At 43.3% G+C, this 16,166-nt stretch overlaps 1 long non-coding RNA gene across 1 annotated transcript; it reads right to left on the minus strand.

Moving 5' to 3' along the window:
- Positions 1 to 4,685: 4,685 nt before the first annotated feature.
- On the minus strand, positions 4,686 to 16,166 carry LOC104140005 (uncharacterized). Its single transcript, XR_011142932.1, has 3 exons — positions 16,033 to 16,166; positions 6,468 to 6,748; positions 4,686 to 5,027 (listed from the first exon to the last, which is right to left on the minus strand). It is a non-coding gene; the product is annotated as an uncharacterized lncRNA (long non-coding RNA).

Genomic DNA, 16,166 nt, shown 5'->3' on the forward strand with positions numbered 1-16,166 from the left:
AGCACCTTTCTTTCTGTTACGTGGGAGCAGCAAGGAGGGGCCATGGGAGCCCTGGTTTCAACTCATTGCTTTAGCCAAAGTCATCTAGATACTAAAAGCACAGGTGGACAGCAGAAATCGCTTAGAGACCACTGCAAAGTAGCTGCCTCTCCCTTAAATATGTCTTATAATTTTAGAGGATAAACGACTTGAAGCTGTTCACTTTGCCTAAAATACAATTGGCCACTTGCTTTTGTTTCTGTTTCCTGATAGCCTGGCTGAAGGTTACAGACAGGAAAATAATGATAGCCAAATGTTTCTTGGGGAGGAACATTTGTCCCGTGCAAAGCTGTTCCAGCTGGAATTCATCAATAGTTTGGTAAACACCTTACAGCCATCCAGATATTTGTTTGGCCAGACAAAAAGCAGCAAATTGAATATAAGCTGAGTATTCAAAACTACTTTTGCAAACTGTTTCTGCTCTGTTGAGTGCTTCGCATCTGGCTGTACCCTGTTGCATTTAATTGCTAATGAAAATGCATGTGAAAAGCAGTCGCCCTCTTCAAAAACCTTATTTCTGCTTTTAGGTGTCTCTTTCTGCTATCTATTAACTCTCCACTTTCACAATAACTCACTTTCTCATTTGCAGTCTCCTGCTGCTCTGATCGTCTTTAAAAAGGGCAATAGAATGGGGGTGCGGAAGGATGGTGGAAAACGTTATGGTCAGCAGCCTGTTGTACATACTATTATAAACGAGAAATAAAACCCATGTGTAAAATATCAGTATTGGTAATAAACTGTAAAGCCCATAAGCCTGTTAACTGTAGGAAAGGCTGTGATGGGGTGGATCAATGATCTTAGATGAAAGCCACCTGTCCAGTATCTTGCTTAGGGAGAACGTAGGAGAAGACGAATTTAGAGTGACCCCCTCTCTGCAACATCCCCTTTGCTTCCACCAGTAGATGCTTTTTAAAGCCATTCACACTTTTGGCCTCCACAACATCCTGTGGCTATGAGTTCCACTGTTTAATTATGTGTTGACTGATTGTTTGAGTGCCCTCACCTGCAAACCTTTTAATGGCAGCATGAGAGCACACATGTAATTTAGCTGTCCAGCACTGAGGTTTCCTGCCTGTTATGCACAAGCCCAAGGGCCCAATAGGAACTACGAAAGCTCTTTAAGGCATGCATAGCAAGCAAGGAAGACAAATGAGAGATGGCACGTGCTAGGAGCTGAACTCCTTGCATTGACTCATTGCGGAAGAACCAGAGGGAATATGTTTCAAGGTCGCTGGGCTTACGTGAAATCTGAAATCATATCAAGCATTTAAATACAACGGGATCTTCAGTGCGTTTCTGTCGTTCAGTTAGAAAGAGCAATAGAGTCTCTCATACCATCAAGTGTAACATCAAACTAGACCACGAGTCTACTGAAATACGAGCAAAATATATCTCTTTCCTCTTCAAAAGCAGGTAAAGAGTCTTCTAAACGTTCATAGCTTCTGAAGAATTCACCATGTAAATGTGTCTTGGTTAAAAGGTTGTCAGCTCACAGTCTTGTAAACATGACCTCATCCAAAGACCATCAACAAGATCAAAGTTGTGAGCTGCATTTGAGGGCTTCATATATCCCATTCTAATAATCTAAATGCTTCACTGCCCTCTGCTTCAGTAAGAAATCTTCAAAGGAGAGGATTCATAGGCCTCTTCTGGGTGTTAACTGGGGTTCATTGGTGGTGCTCACTTTAGGGTGAGAAGAGTGTGCAGGAAGCAGATAGCACTTCACTGTAACACTAAGACATATCAGTGGAGCACAGCAGGAATGTCTGAGCAACAAAGTTCTACCTCTAGCATGGGAGGTACCCAGTGTGTTGCAGGGCAAGTGGTAGAAAATAGTTGGATGACCTAATTAGCATCCTTTCACCTCTGCTAAAGAAAGCTACTTGTGTCTGCTTCTACTTTTTCCCTGCATCTTTCTGGAATGTTTTTCATCCCCAGGCAATGGCCAAAGGACAGATGAGCAGGAATGTGCAGTCTTTGCCCTCACTACATGAGGGCAAACGAGGGGCAATGTTTGAAATGTTGAATGTATCTTTGCGTCTTGTGGGCTGTTTTGCTGGCTTGGGTCTGTCTGCAAAGGTCTGATATACTATATTTTGAGTCTTCCTTTCAATCTTCCTTTCTTTAAATCTATGGCTCTAATATCTACATAGCAATACCTTTCTTTCCACTTCTGTGTCTCTATCAGTCACTTTTTCTAGTCCACTCCTCTTTTCATTTCTCTTTTAAAAAGTTTATCTCTCTTCTTTCCACCTAAAAGATTGAATTGTGATTAATGGATGCAACAGGGAAGTGAACACTTGAACACTTGGGATTAAAGTGCAAAGTACAGGTCACCTATTTGTTTCAGGAAAGATCAGGCCTGCCAGGGCAAATCCATCAGCTGAGATGTCTATTTATAAACAGACATTATCTATTTATTTGGTAGGGAGGATCTTTAGGACAGATCTTAAAGAACCTGCTGCCAAGTAAACATTCAGAAGATATCACTGAGCAGGTAAAATGACTGCAAGGGCACCTGCAATAAGCAAAGTTCACACTTCCTCGTAATGTGGCATCTTTGTCAAAAGGCCTCATACATTGACGGTACTCCGTGTAATCTATCAGTCTGGGAGGAGTTCCCACTGTAACAGTAGTTTTAATTTTCCAGCTCCTTTCTGCGAGCTTTACAGTATCAGTTCAGTCCTGCATCTTTTATCCACATGAATAACCTCTCAAACTCCATGATGGAGCACTTCTTGTGTAGATGCTGGAGGAAGTATGGTGAGGAAAGTCCACACCATCAGAGATGCTGCATCTTGGCAAGTAACATGCATTATAGCTTCTGCTGTTCCACATAGGTCAGTGATCTTACAGACTACACAGGTTCATAAGAACTAGTCATTTTAAAGGCATCTCTTTTTCTGAATTAGGATTAATTTAACGGGATAAAGAATCCTATGGAAGAGGTTCTCTGCTTCTAGGATCTGAGTTAGCTCAGGTATTCTCAAGGACAGCATTGTGACAGGTATGCATTGGTGGGTGGTAGATAGGACAACATAGGAAAGAAGGAAAGAAGCTGCATGAACCTTCACATAGTTATGAATAACAAAATGATAAGCAAAGTCTCAGCTGGATGTGTCTGGTGGAATGTGTCTTTGTATATGTTGTAAATCACTGAGGAGACATAGGCAACATTAAGTTATTTACTATGCACCCGAGGCTCCTGGTATAACAAGATGCCTCCTGCAGTGAATGTCAACAAACACTGTGGATACACTGGATCTCCCATTGAGCTTGTTAATTTTAGGAAAGGTCTAGATATGTGCATGTTGTTTTGATCATTTCATTTTGGATTAACAAATATAGCTTGACGTGAGGTCCAAAAATGCCAGAAATGCCTCATGTCCACTAAAAGATTTCAGCAGCTTGTTAACTGTTAACAGACTGTTTAAACACACTATAATCGGATAGACCCAGAGACTGGCCGGTTGGAGACATCTTTCATTTACTTGGCCTAATAAGTGAGCTTATGCAGCACACTCTGTTAATCATGGCTGCATCCTGAAATGTGGCTTGGTGAAAACAGCAGTGCAAAGGAGTCAGCTGGGCTTTGCCAAAACTGTCTTGGAAGTTCCGATTGATGACTGTGCAAAATATTTTCTCCCAGCTTCCTAGGAGCAACTTAACTTGATATACACATATAGAGGTGGGTGTCTGGGCTTACTGAGTTAATAAAGAACCAGCTGCTGGGGTTTAGTTAATAAGTTGGAGGTGACAGAGAGGTATAAATTTGGGGTGGAGGCAGTGAAGAAATGGTGAGTGAGAACAGGATTTCCTTTTTTGTGTTTTCTGGTGCAAGCATGAGGACACGCAAATGGTGGCTGGTTCTAAATGCAGAAAGTGTGTCAGAAAGCTGAAGATTTCCTTGCCACAGGAAGTTCTGGGTGCTGAAATTTTACGTGGGTACACCAACTGGAAATATTTGGGGGAAAAGTCTAGCCAAAAGTACAAAGGTATCAACTTCAGTCTAAGAAACTTCTGAATTTGCTGGAGGAGGCTGGGAGAATACCCGAAGAAAGTCATTGTATGGCCTGCTTTGGTCTTGTAGACTTTAAAAATCTGTATCGGGGCAGGATGCTGAGCTGCATGGAGCTTAGGTCTGATCCGGTACAGCTACACTGAAGTTACAGAGGTGATACCAAAACTGAGTCCTTCTCCTCTCAATGCTGTCTCTGTGGGTGCTCTAAGTGACAGCTGGTGTTGCTCTGACCGCCCAAAGGAAGCACCTGGTGAAGAACATGTGATGGCCATTTTTTTAAGCTATGCTTTTGCTGAGCTCTGAATGCACAGCGAGTTATTTTGAAGGAGCAAAGACCCTTGGAGGAGGCCTTGCTCTATTCCATAGTCACCAGGCGAAGGGAGCAACTCTCTGGGGAAACAGCACCCACGAGACAATTTCAGATCAGAATCTATATATTAGTTATTTTGGTGTGGTGCAGCCATGTGAAAATCAGAACTGTCCAAACAGATGGTTGAGGCTCTGATGAGTTTCAGCTGATTTAATCATTTCAGTTTTCTATTCAGATCCAGTGCAGTAAAAACAATTATGGTAAACTGTAAGCTTTTTTAGTAATGATGTAGGCAAACAGTCTGAGGGGAGAAAATTGATCTATGCCAATCATTTTTATTAGTTTCATCGTAACACCAAAGCAAAAGTCCGACATTTTTCAAGACCATGTAGAGTCAGCAAAAGTCACCTTCTGTTTCAGAACAAAGCCAAAGTCACAGAAAGTCTTTCTTCCAGCTCTGCTGGTAATATTTGAATATTTGAACCTAAAAGTACGCAGACTTTGCATAGTTTCTATGACAGATTGTGTACAGCAATTTTTTTGTCATGTTTCTTTCAATGTAATGTTGTCCTGAGAAACTGTTTGCATTACAAAGCCCTCGCTTTGAGATGTCTCCACAGAGCAATGTTTCTTCAGAGGTGATCGAGCCCCTTCTCCCTGCAGCGAATCCCCAAGGACAAAAGGGTCATTAAATTCAAATTAACAATTTTTTCATCAGATACAATCCCTTATTAGCACAGTCATACTTGCAACTAATGCAAGATAAATGTAGCCTTTCCCTTCTAAAGGCCTCTGGTTAGCTTCATACGCTTTCAGCGTCACTTGGCTCAGCACCTCCTGCCACCCTCCATCAGGCAGGTGGAGGATTAACGCTGCAAGATTCATTTGTAATTACTGTACAGATTTTTATTGTCACTACTACTGGAGGCAGCTGGCAGATCAGACTGCAGAAGAGGACAGGTGTTATTTTGGTTTTCAGTTCACTTCAAAGTTTAGGTTTACTTATGGTCAAACACAAAAATGTTACTAGATTTTGGTTGTTTTTGTAGTAAAGTGCTGCCTCCTGCTGGGTAAAAGGCATTATACTAAACCCTTTCTTTAGTAATAACTCTGTAATTTACAATAAAGTGGTTTTTTTCACCTGATGACATTTTAAAGAGTATTCTGTTAGCAATGAAACAGAATACTCATTTGAAAAACTTTCTAGCCCAGAAGGAGTCAAACTAACTCTGGACACAAGAGCTGCACAAGAAAATATCCTGATACTTCAAGACTGTGTTATTTACTTCCCTGAACAGAGAGGGATGCTGTCAGTGTGCCAGCTGCCCAAAGGTAGAATTACCCTAACTATAATAAACAAATAAGGTTCAGTCCGAACCTCTTTGCTCATACCTAGCCTGGTGTAGGTATAAAATTGAATGCCCTGAGGGATTCAAGCACAGATTTCGCACGTTGTCCAACGCTGCCTAAAGCGCAAGGTGGGCAGGAACGAAGAGCTTGCTTCTGCTGAAGCCTCCCCCAGTCCCTAGGGGAAGGCAGGTGCTAGCAGGACAGGGAGAGCGAGGCTCTGTGGTGGAAAGGCTAGGCTGTGGGAACTACTCCCTGTTCCTACAGCTGCTTCTGAGGCAGTCGTGGCCTGCAAAACCATGCTTAGGAGCAGCAGGGTGCAGGACTGCTAGGCCCCCTCTCATCTCACCCCATCCCATCCAGTCCTCCACCCTTCTGGACCTTTTTGGCCCAGGGATCCTGTGTAGCTCTGACCATGTCTGCATTAGCAAGCAATGAGGCGTATCTGGGGCAGACCTGGGGATCAGGTGCTGAGGACAGAGGGTCACAATATACCTGCTGAGGAGGGAAATAGTTCTAGTTGGTCCTGTGGGCTTTATCTGAGAGGAATGAAGGTGAAAATGGAGCACCACCATTGAACACCACCTCTAACAGCCAATCTAAGAGGAGCGTCCAAACATCTTCTGGGTGACTGGCTTCTGCACTGAACTTGGTAAAAGGACATACAGCTCTGTAGAGGGGTCAGGGCTGTGAAGATGCTTGTCAGCAGCCATGAATAACCTCCAAAGAGGAAAAGGACGTGGGACTTGCCTATATCCTCACGGCTTCTTACTGACAAGGTCTGGGGCGGACTGTGCTGACTCTGGCGGTTCCTCGCTGAGCGTGCCAGCTGCCTTTGGCTCTTGTCCCAGGGTGTCTAACCTCTCTCTTCCCACACTTGGCATGCGGTGCTGCAGGGAATCGCGCTGGGCCTGGAGTCCACCTCGGCTGTAGAGCGTGCCAGCATCCCAGACCAGCCCTGGCTCCTCTCCTGGCTGCCTTGTGCAGCCATCCTCGTAACATATGCAGACTTCCTGCTTTAAAGGTGCCCACTGGAGGAGGGGGGGGAAGGGGTGGAGTGTTATTACACATACATACATATACTTGTCAGATCTGCTTGTCATTAATTTAGGGAAGTATTAGTAAATGGTATTGTGGGTCTTTCCAGGACCTAGATAAGGTTGAGAGCATCTTTAAGAAACTCCTAATTCAGACTGAGATCTGTTCCAAAAATAAAAGACAAAATTATTATGTTATGTTGACTAAAAGGAGAAGTATATTAAACAGAAATCCTATTCTAATGTATGCTACTATACAGTTTGGGAAACTTTGATTGTAATGGTATTAATCCCTAGTTGCATCAATCAGTGAGAAGAACGTGTCCATCTACACGAGTAAATGACCTGCTAGCATTAATGTTTAGGTCTTCCCTTATTTCTAATTAACTTGTGCTGAAACTGTTCTGAGATACTGATTCAAGAAGTGTTTGGTCTTGCCTACAGTAACACAGAGCAGCTGCCCACTGCTGGTTTCTATCAGGTGTCCATGGCTTTTCTTAATGCTATTGAAAAGCATCAGAAAAAGTTTTGACCTTGTCATCTACATTGATACTCCTGTTTTTTTTTTTTGTTTTTTTTTCCCCTCAGTGCTCTTGGGGGGGGAGAGAGAGCTCACTGACAGCTAGAGCTAATTACTGCAAATTATCCTTTTCCTCTGTCTGTAAGTGATTTGTGGTCTATCAGTGGTGATATCTTTTGTGTACTTAATATTGCTGTTGGTTATATCAGCTAGGAAAATCTTGCCTATATATTAACCATTAAACTTCCTCTTGTTTGCTAGTGAGGGTCTTGGTAACAGTGCAACTGTAAAGAACCATCCATCCTCTGTGTCCTGTGGTGACTGGCCTGAGATGACAGAAATCATCATCCTATGGCTCTTCTGCAAAACTAGATTAACCCACTAGATGGCACACAACCACTTATAAAAGCCCAGAAATATGATCCTCTTATAAATAAACATAGCCACATAAAATTCACCACTGAAAAATAGCCATGGGAATTAAGTTTGCGCTTACAGTTAACCTCATAGAGTATACTCTAAACTGGTCTAATAATCACCATATTATTAGCAAAGTATATTATTAATACTTCTTTCATGTACTTAAGATCATGAACTACAACTAACAGCAATATATTTAGTGTCTTCCCATTCTGTCAGGATGGTTAAAGGTGTCTTTCTAATTATTACGCTGCCACTTCATTCAACGGGTTACTCTTGGTAAGGTGATATAGAGTCTAAGAAGCTGTGCTATTTTTCTGTCTAAAATGCCCTACTCCAGCCCTAAGGACAGAATTTCTTGCTTTACTGCAGTCAGTGGGAAATTTGCCATTGACTCAGTAGAGCTTAGATTTCAACTTAGATGCTGGAAGAGAAATAACCTCCCTGACGGAGGAGCAGAGATGAAGGGGGAAGGACTTGATTCTTTCTTTGAATCATTCTGTATGAAAAATAAAAAAGAACAAAAACTCTCTTGGGGTTAATAAGACACCTGAAAGTGCTTTATAGCAGAAAAAGCTAGCAAAAGCATGAAGCAGTGTTTGAGCAGCTCACATCCCATTACAGCAATTCCTACAGTGAAAAAAGCAAGCCAGCCGACATGGTTAGCTCATCCCCAGCACTACCTCCTTTCTGCTCTATGCCCTTCTACGTTTGCCAGCTACTTTTCTAATATTTGGACACTAGCTGTAATTTAAACAATTTGGTTCAATACAAAAAGCCTACAACAAAAGACTCATCTTTACACCAAAAGCGGTGAAAGTTCTTGTTCTAAAAAAGCAGCAGTTGTGATCTACTTAAATGTGTGTAGTCCTCTCAGGCAACACACTTAAACTGGTTTTAAAGATGGCTGTAGAGTCGGAAAGATTTCTTGTTGGCTGCAACTTTTGTGTGTACCAAAGGTCTGGCGTGCAGCTAGTTCTGCTATTGCTAAACTTACCTTTTACTCATTTTGGACAGATCCACAGTTCAGTAAATACAAATATGCAAATGGACTAAGCGGTGAAAGATTTGCTTAGTATTTACATGAGATGAAGCACTTCTGTACTGACTAGATCTGTCTGTAGGGGAAACACCTGGTAACATTGTTCGTTGATTGCAGCTAGATGTTTTCTAGATTCTGCAGCTGCTCTGACAAGCACATCAGATAATGGTTCGGAAAATGGCCACCTCCCCCAGCTCCGGCCACCAGGAGCAGGATGTGGTTCTGCGGCAGCAGCGTGCTTGCTGCCTTAACAGGGAGCCTCTCCTGCGCTCAGAAAAACGTTTGACACCGCTGCTTCGTTCTGCCTTCGGGAGCCAGGCTGGAACGCTAACCATCTCTCTCGGACGGGGCTGATTGCAATGCTGCAGTCAGGCTTGGAAAGTCACCTTTTCTTTCTGCTGCAGAACAAGGTCACTGAAGGACCGAAGTGTCTCACTGAGGCTGGAACAGGTCTGCTAAAGCCAAACAGCTACCTATTTAGATAGGTAGCAAACTAGATAACGCTCTCAATACTGTGAGCCTATGAAGCATGCCTCTGTTAGGTAGTTCCCATATAAAACTGTTCAGTCTTAAAAGGGTTCTCGCTATGAAATACTCATTTGGGTTCAATCTGCTAGACATACCCAGCCCAGAGTAAGGACAGCATGTGTGAGGTTAGGGTTTGTAGACTACTACTGTCACAGCTAGTAATACTAAATCCTGATGCTGTACTTGACAGAGCACTGCAGCACATCATGTCTTGCATATATCAATATACATTCCTCAGCTTCCCAGTCCTGCGCACGCATCACTCCCCACTAACACAACAGGATAAATCTCCATATGACAAGATAGCCTCATCTTTCCCTTTCTTTTAAAGCTGCAGACTTATGATGCAACCCCTAAAAATAATTCAGGCCTGCCCCATTAGTGAGAAATACTCTCCTGGATGAATAAGAGCTAAATATGTCTCTCTGATGTGTGCCTTTGAAGATACAGCCTGTTCTTTTCCATCCCCTCAGTAGCTTGGCGGTGTTCGCGTTCTGTGCTAGCAGCTCTGGTATGGTTTAGTTCAGGTTAATGCCTTGATCCTTCACCTCTTTATACGTATGCCTATAGCTACGGACTTGTTCAATTGTGATATATCTGCAAGAGCTGCATTTGCACACAAAACGTGTCTGCACTAGAGGACTGCATGGGAACGACAAAGAACAAACTCACGCATGTTCCCAGCAGTTCAGGTCATTCACTGTCTGCCATCGCGTCCCAGGGTGCAAGACCCCGTTATTGAAGCAAGAGGTTATACTCTGAGATCTGAAAGTCTGTCCCATGCTTGATGCCATCCTCTCTTATATGCCATTTTCCCAGTTTTCTTACCAGCAGATGGAAATGCTGTTAGTATTATGCTCATGGTAACTTCCCCCAGGACAGATCTGAGACAAGATGTATAGGCACACATGCAGAGCATACTGCTTTGTAAGTGTGTAGTGATCACCCAGGGTATAAAAAGTCAAGCGTTGCTGCGGATTTCCAACCTGTTCCAAAAGCAAGGTGGCTGTTGTTTATCTTTCTTATGATGATAGGCTGCTATGAGGAGTAGGGAAAACAGGGTTCACTGTCTGCTCCTATGGTGTCATTTCTGGCTGAAGAAGCTGGCTATTAACTGCTGCACACGAAAGAGCCCACTTTCTTGTCCACCTTTTTAGGTCTTACCTAATAGGGCTGAGTCAAACGTGAGATGACAGCAGAAACTGCCTACTTCTCAGAACCACTTGGCAGCAGAGGCATCATTTTACCGTTGTCGCGCGTTTTGGGTAATCATCTGCACTAGTACAGAGGGAGCATTACCTGCTCTGTCTGCCTGCATTTTGCACGTATCTCCAGCCCTGCCTGTAACCATACAAGGTCCATGCAGTGGAAAAACATGACTCAGGGAGTACCTAAGCCTGCTAGGCTTCTTGCATCCAGCCTTCTGAGATTTCAAAGCAAGGAGAGCTAGCCTGAAAAGTCATTTTTCCACAAGGTCAGTTACCTTGACTTTTTGGTAATTCAGTCATTTAAACGCACTGATAGGCATGCACTGAAGAAGAAAGTCACCGGGGTTTAAGGCGTCACTGTCCAAGTGCCTTCCCCACTCCTCTGACAGAGTGTATCACTTCCACAGTTGGAGCCGTTGCATATAACCGCTGCCCCTAAGCATCGTCAAGCCTATTGGCGTGCATCTGCCTCCTTGTTATGGGTCTGCTAACCTTGTCACAGAGGAAAAATGACTGGTGAGTAGCCTGTTGCTGGTGGCAGTGTCTTAAAATGGCCTTGACATCTATCACAGCTTCTGCCTCAGAGCCCTAAGCAAATGCCGAACCTTTTTGTTACAATTATACGTTTACCCTTGCAAAAAGAACTGAGAAGCTACCTAACCCATGAAAATTGTAGCCCATGAAAATGAAGTGATGCTAAATCAATGAAATTAATTGATACAAAGATCCTGTATGACCCCCTCTTACCTCACTGAGGCCTGCTACAGATGTGCTCTGGTAATTCAAGGGCGGCTGCCGCACTGCTACTGTCAGCCCTGCCCCTTTTCCAGAGGTTACCTGCTGCAGTTTAAAGGCTGGTATATTAACTGCAAGTGCCAGTTGCAGTCGGACACATATATTTTCTGTTTCTGAAACCAGCTTACTTAGAGGCATGCAATTTCTGTATGTGGACGAAATCTATCTCTGATCTGCAGTCTAAATATGACTTCTGCGATCACATAATTGTCTGACCATGATAAGGTCTGATAAATCAAATTCTGCTCAACTTTTTCTTGAATACTGATGTGTTGAGATGAGAAAAGCAGGCTTAAGTTTTAAATGTGCTGGAAAACATGTTTGAACTAAGATGACTTTAAACATGCTCTTCAATCTGCAAATGCATCAAGTTCTTGTTCTTTTCTTATAAAAAAATAAGCTGGTCAACATCAGTCTGAAGGAAAAACTTTTGATTTTAAAACATGGTGAGCGTTCAGTATTTACACTTATATTCCAAATTCTTTATGCTTCTATTGATGAAATTCTTTATGCTTCTATTGATGAAATAATAATTAAAACCAATACATAACAAGAGCTATGCAGTATTAAAGCCATTAGAGTACGTTGTGACGGGAAATTTGAAGTCCTGACTCCATAAACTCAAAAAACGAGTGGAAGAGGTAGGCTTCGATTAGCATCCAAATGCTGTAGAGCCTGAACTAGAGTATTTAACAGTGCTTTACTGATTTTTTTCAAAAGAAATGCAGCTTTCCTAAGAAAGTAAAAGACAAGAAATATTGTATCATGAGTAGACGATTTCAAGACCCTAATATCCAGCTCAGCAGCAGATTTTTGCATTTTAGATGACAACATCCTGGAAAAAAGAAATTGTTTCTCTCCACAAGGGGACAAGGTTTGAATCTTTTCTTGACAGATTAAGCCAGTCACCACCAGTAACTTCACTGGAGTAAGCAAAAATGAGTAATACTAGGAGGAATGTGGAGTAATGCGACTGAAACCAATAGAAGGAGAGTTTAGGGAGTGAAAGGTAAAGAGTAAGTTAATATGAAACAGAGAGAGGTTTATGTAAAAGGCTGAGGTCATAATTACACTTCTTGTGTCATATCAAGCTATTCAGAGGAAAAAAAAAAATCAGATTTTAACTAGCAATACTGAATTGCTCTGTTTTCTTTTAAGACCAATGAGTTAAGAGCTTAAAGAAATCACCTTCTGGGAATGACTTCAAAATCTTCACTGCTTCTCTGAGCTATTAATTTAGACTCCAAAATTGACTTCCATCTTTTTCAAAAATATCTAATTCCTCTTAATTTGTCTTAATTTGACAGAGCAAAAAAACCTGTATTTGTTACTCCAGCCTGAGCAAATTTCATGCCAAGTCTTTTCATGTCATATTTTTTCTTTTACATCAATGCAAACCCAGTATTCAACCCCTACTAGCAGTGTACTGTTTCCAATCAGAAGTTGTATTAAAGCCAAAAAAGCAATTTTTTTCACTAGATGAGAGATGATTCTAGATTCCCAGTTAATTTATCAGATCCAATACACAGAATTGAAGACAAATTCTTAAATGATTTGATTAAAAAAGGCTTCTACTTTCAAAATTCTTACACATAAAAACTAATTTGAATGCAGCAAGTAAAGAGAGATCTCGTAAATTTTCATTCCTGTAGCTTGATCTACTGCATATGACCCCAGAAAATTAATGGATTTTACTGCCTAATGTCCTTCCATAGTTCTCTTACAGCTAACATCTATCACTGTGTAAGGAAATTGAGATTTTCTATTTCAGATTCTTACTTTTCCCAAACAAATCCTCTCTATTCTATTAAGGTAATTACATGTAGCAATTTGCAGTTCTTTGCTGAGAAACCCGTTCTTGTATTATCTTTTGTGAAATCTTTTGCTGACAAACCTATAAAATCATTGGGGGATGTCAGGCACTGAGGTAGTCAGGTTACCCACTGGAAAATGCCAAGAACAGAGCTATGTCCTAAATCTCCCTTCTCAGAAGACTTGCGCAGCAGAAGGTGATGCCACCTTCTTTTCGGCTCAATCATCCTTTGCCAATGCAGCTCAGTGCTCAGTTTTGAGCTTGTAACTGTGATGGAAAGCATGGAAGAATTCCTCCTAGCTGTAGCCCAAATGAAACAGCACAGACACTGAGATAGTGAAAGATCTCTCCGGCGCTGCAGAAATGTGCAAGGGTATGGTACCAAACACGGACGCAACAGATACCACACAGATTTGGAAGATGTGATACGCTGAGATGTCGTATCCTCCAAGTGCATTTACGTGCTTGGCAAGCCAGGCGCTCACGCCCTCCCAAAGTCATTTTCAGTAGCAGGGGTCAGGGTCCAGCCTCCACTCCTAGCAGCCTTCCATCGCTCTGGTATGGGGTCTTGGCACCTGCAGGATGATGCTGAGGAAGGACGAGTACGAAAGGCAAAAGGCAACGTAGCACTGACACCAAATCTGTTTAGGCACCAATGCTGCAAATGCTGTACCCGTGACTGTAGCCTCTTCACCAATACTGCAAATGCTGTACGTGTGACTGTAGCCTGCTATGAGTGTACATATGAAACAAAGGCATATATTTTTAAGTCCACTTTGATGTCCAAAAAACTGAGTGCATGATTCGCATGCACTCAGTTTAAAGAAAGAGCTTCCATAAACTGTATGGTCCCAGGCCAAAGGACACAGAAGAATTAGGCTCATTAATGTATTCACATTCATGACTCAAGTAGCAATTATTGATTGCCATTGTCTTCTGGCAGTGTACTGTTTTTCAGCAACAAAGTACGAACTTTAATTAATTCTGCTTTGTTAATGGGTTTAAATTGTCCACTGTGTGTGCTTCTACCGGGAGAGGACTGCCACCGTGGACACCAATTGCTGTGGATTCTGCTGCAAAATAAAGTATTCACAGACCTCCATGTTTAGTAGTTTGGAGACATCAGGTACCAGCTCACTGGCTACTGCAGATTGTTTGCATCTTTTTTTAAAACGTGCTTCAGAAAAACTTTTTGGCATAGCTAAGGCTTTCAATTGCGTAACCGTTGCTCAACTTTATTGAATTCAAAAACATATACATGAAGAACATCAAGAATCTTTAAGAATGGTATCGGCAGATTGAGCCACCCCTAACGAAAGCAAACACACTTCTCCCTAGTTTGTAAAGCATCTAAGTGTAATATGGCAAACCAATATGCTATGGGTGTGTTCATGAAAATAAAAAGGCAGGCAAATTCCACTGTAATGACTGACACCTGCTGTTTGCATGACTCTTGTTTTTAACTTCTCATTCCAGATCTTTCTGCACACATCGCTAACTAGTATCAAAGGAGAAAGAGCTGTTTGCCCTCTGCAAATATCAAGGAACCTGTGATATTCTCACTTTCAGGATAATCTCAGGGTTACAGAACTGGTCAAACGATGGTAAATTTTCCCCAGCTCCCCTTTTTATTACTATTTATTTAATCTTTAGTATGTTCAACGGACTTTGAGTTGCTTTTGCCATTGTACAGATGCCAGGCACTAGTATCACGGGTTCCTTGGTCTTTTTTCGGCTGTGCAGTGCAACACAGAACAATGTTGGAGGTTTCTAAAAGACTTGAGATATTCCAGGTTGGTGATGGTTTTCCTTCAACCTATGTAAATCTGTTTTTAAAATCTCTGTGACTGTACTGTATATGACTAATGGAGGGGGCTCGTGAAAGGACCAGGGAGATAGGGTGGGCATATTAAACAGTATTCCCGCCGAGTCATGAACCTGCAAGCGCAACACCCTCCAGCACTAGGAAAAATCTGGAAGAGCAATTAAAAGCTTCTGAAAAGCACTATTTCAGTGATAGTTACAGACCCCAAACTACAAATGGAAAGAAAAAGTAAAAGCAAGTGTTGCGGACTCCGTGATCTTCCTACAAGATTTGCCTGCAAAACTAGGAATGCTTTGACTAAACACTGTAACCAGGGCTAAAAACGAGCAGCAGCACCCAGCTACTGCTAAGCATCGAGTGCTGGCTGCTCTCACAAACAATACGCTAGGCCACATGTACCTCAGCCTCACTCAACGTGACCGCCCCTGTGAAGGCCTAGCAGACAATACTAGAATTCCGCACATTTTTTTTTAGTCCTTGATGAAAATTTTGGATTTGCATCTCTCTACAAACGTTCCTTCCTATCCTAGGTTCTCGCAGCATAGCAAACCCCGCGAGCAACGAGTTACTTCGCTTCTTTGTTCAACGGAAAACCATACTGCAACTTGGCCTTACTCAGCGAGGCTTAGGCAACCTGATGCTGCCCCCCGCCCCCGCCGCGAGCCCCTTGTTCGCATCAAGCCTGCTCTTCCTCAGCAACTAGAGGGAAGGGGGAAAAAAAAAAAAAAGTTTCCCGAGCCCTCTGCAGCACTGCAACCTCCTCCTCCTCGCAGAGGGCTGGGTCTGCCCCCCACTAAAGGCCAAACTGCACCGATCCGTCCTTCTGGCAGGGATGGGTCTCCCGTGCGCAGGGGGCAGCGAGCTCCTGGAGAGAGCACCCCCCCACCTACCAGCCGAGCCCAGGGCTTTCCTCTTGCACGTATCCCCGGCGGCAGCCCGAGGCATGGCCCCTTCCCCGCTGCGCAAAGGGTAAACTGGGTGCTGGGAAACAAGCCGGGCGGCGCGGGGAGACACCGGCTGCCCGGAGGGCGGGAGCGCGATGGGGGCCGAGGGCGCCCTGAGGAGAGGACGGGGGCGGCCCGGCCTCGTCCCCTCCTCCAGGCACAGCTCCGCGCAGGAAGAGATACCTTATCTCCCCGGGACACCCCCGGCTCCCGGCCGCTTGCGCGGGGCCGATACCGCCCGCTCCGCCGGGCCGGGTCGGGCCGCGGCCGCCGCCAGCCCTCACAGGGCGCCGCACGACATGGCGGCCGGCGGTCGG

Source organism: Struthio camelus, chromosome 9 (genome assembly GCF_040807025.1).
Source record: "Struthio camelus isolate bStrCam1 chromosome 9, bStrCam1.hap1, whole genome shotgun sequence".
Classification (NCBI taxonomy): Eukaryota; Metazoa; Chordata; class Aves; order Struthioniformes; family Struthionidae; genus Struthio; species Struthio camelus.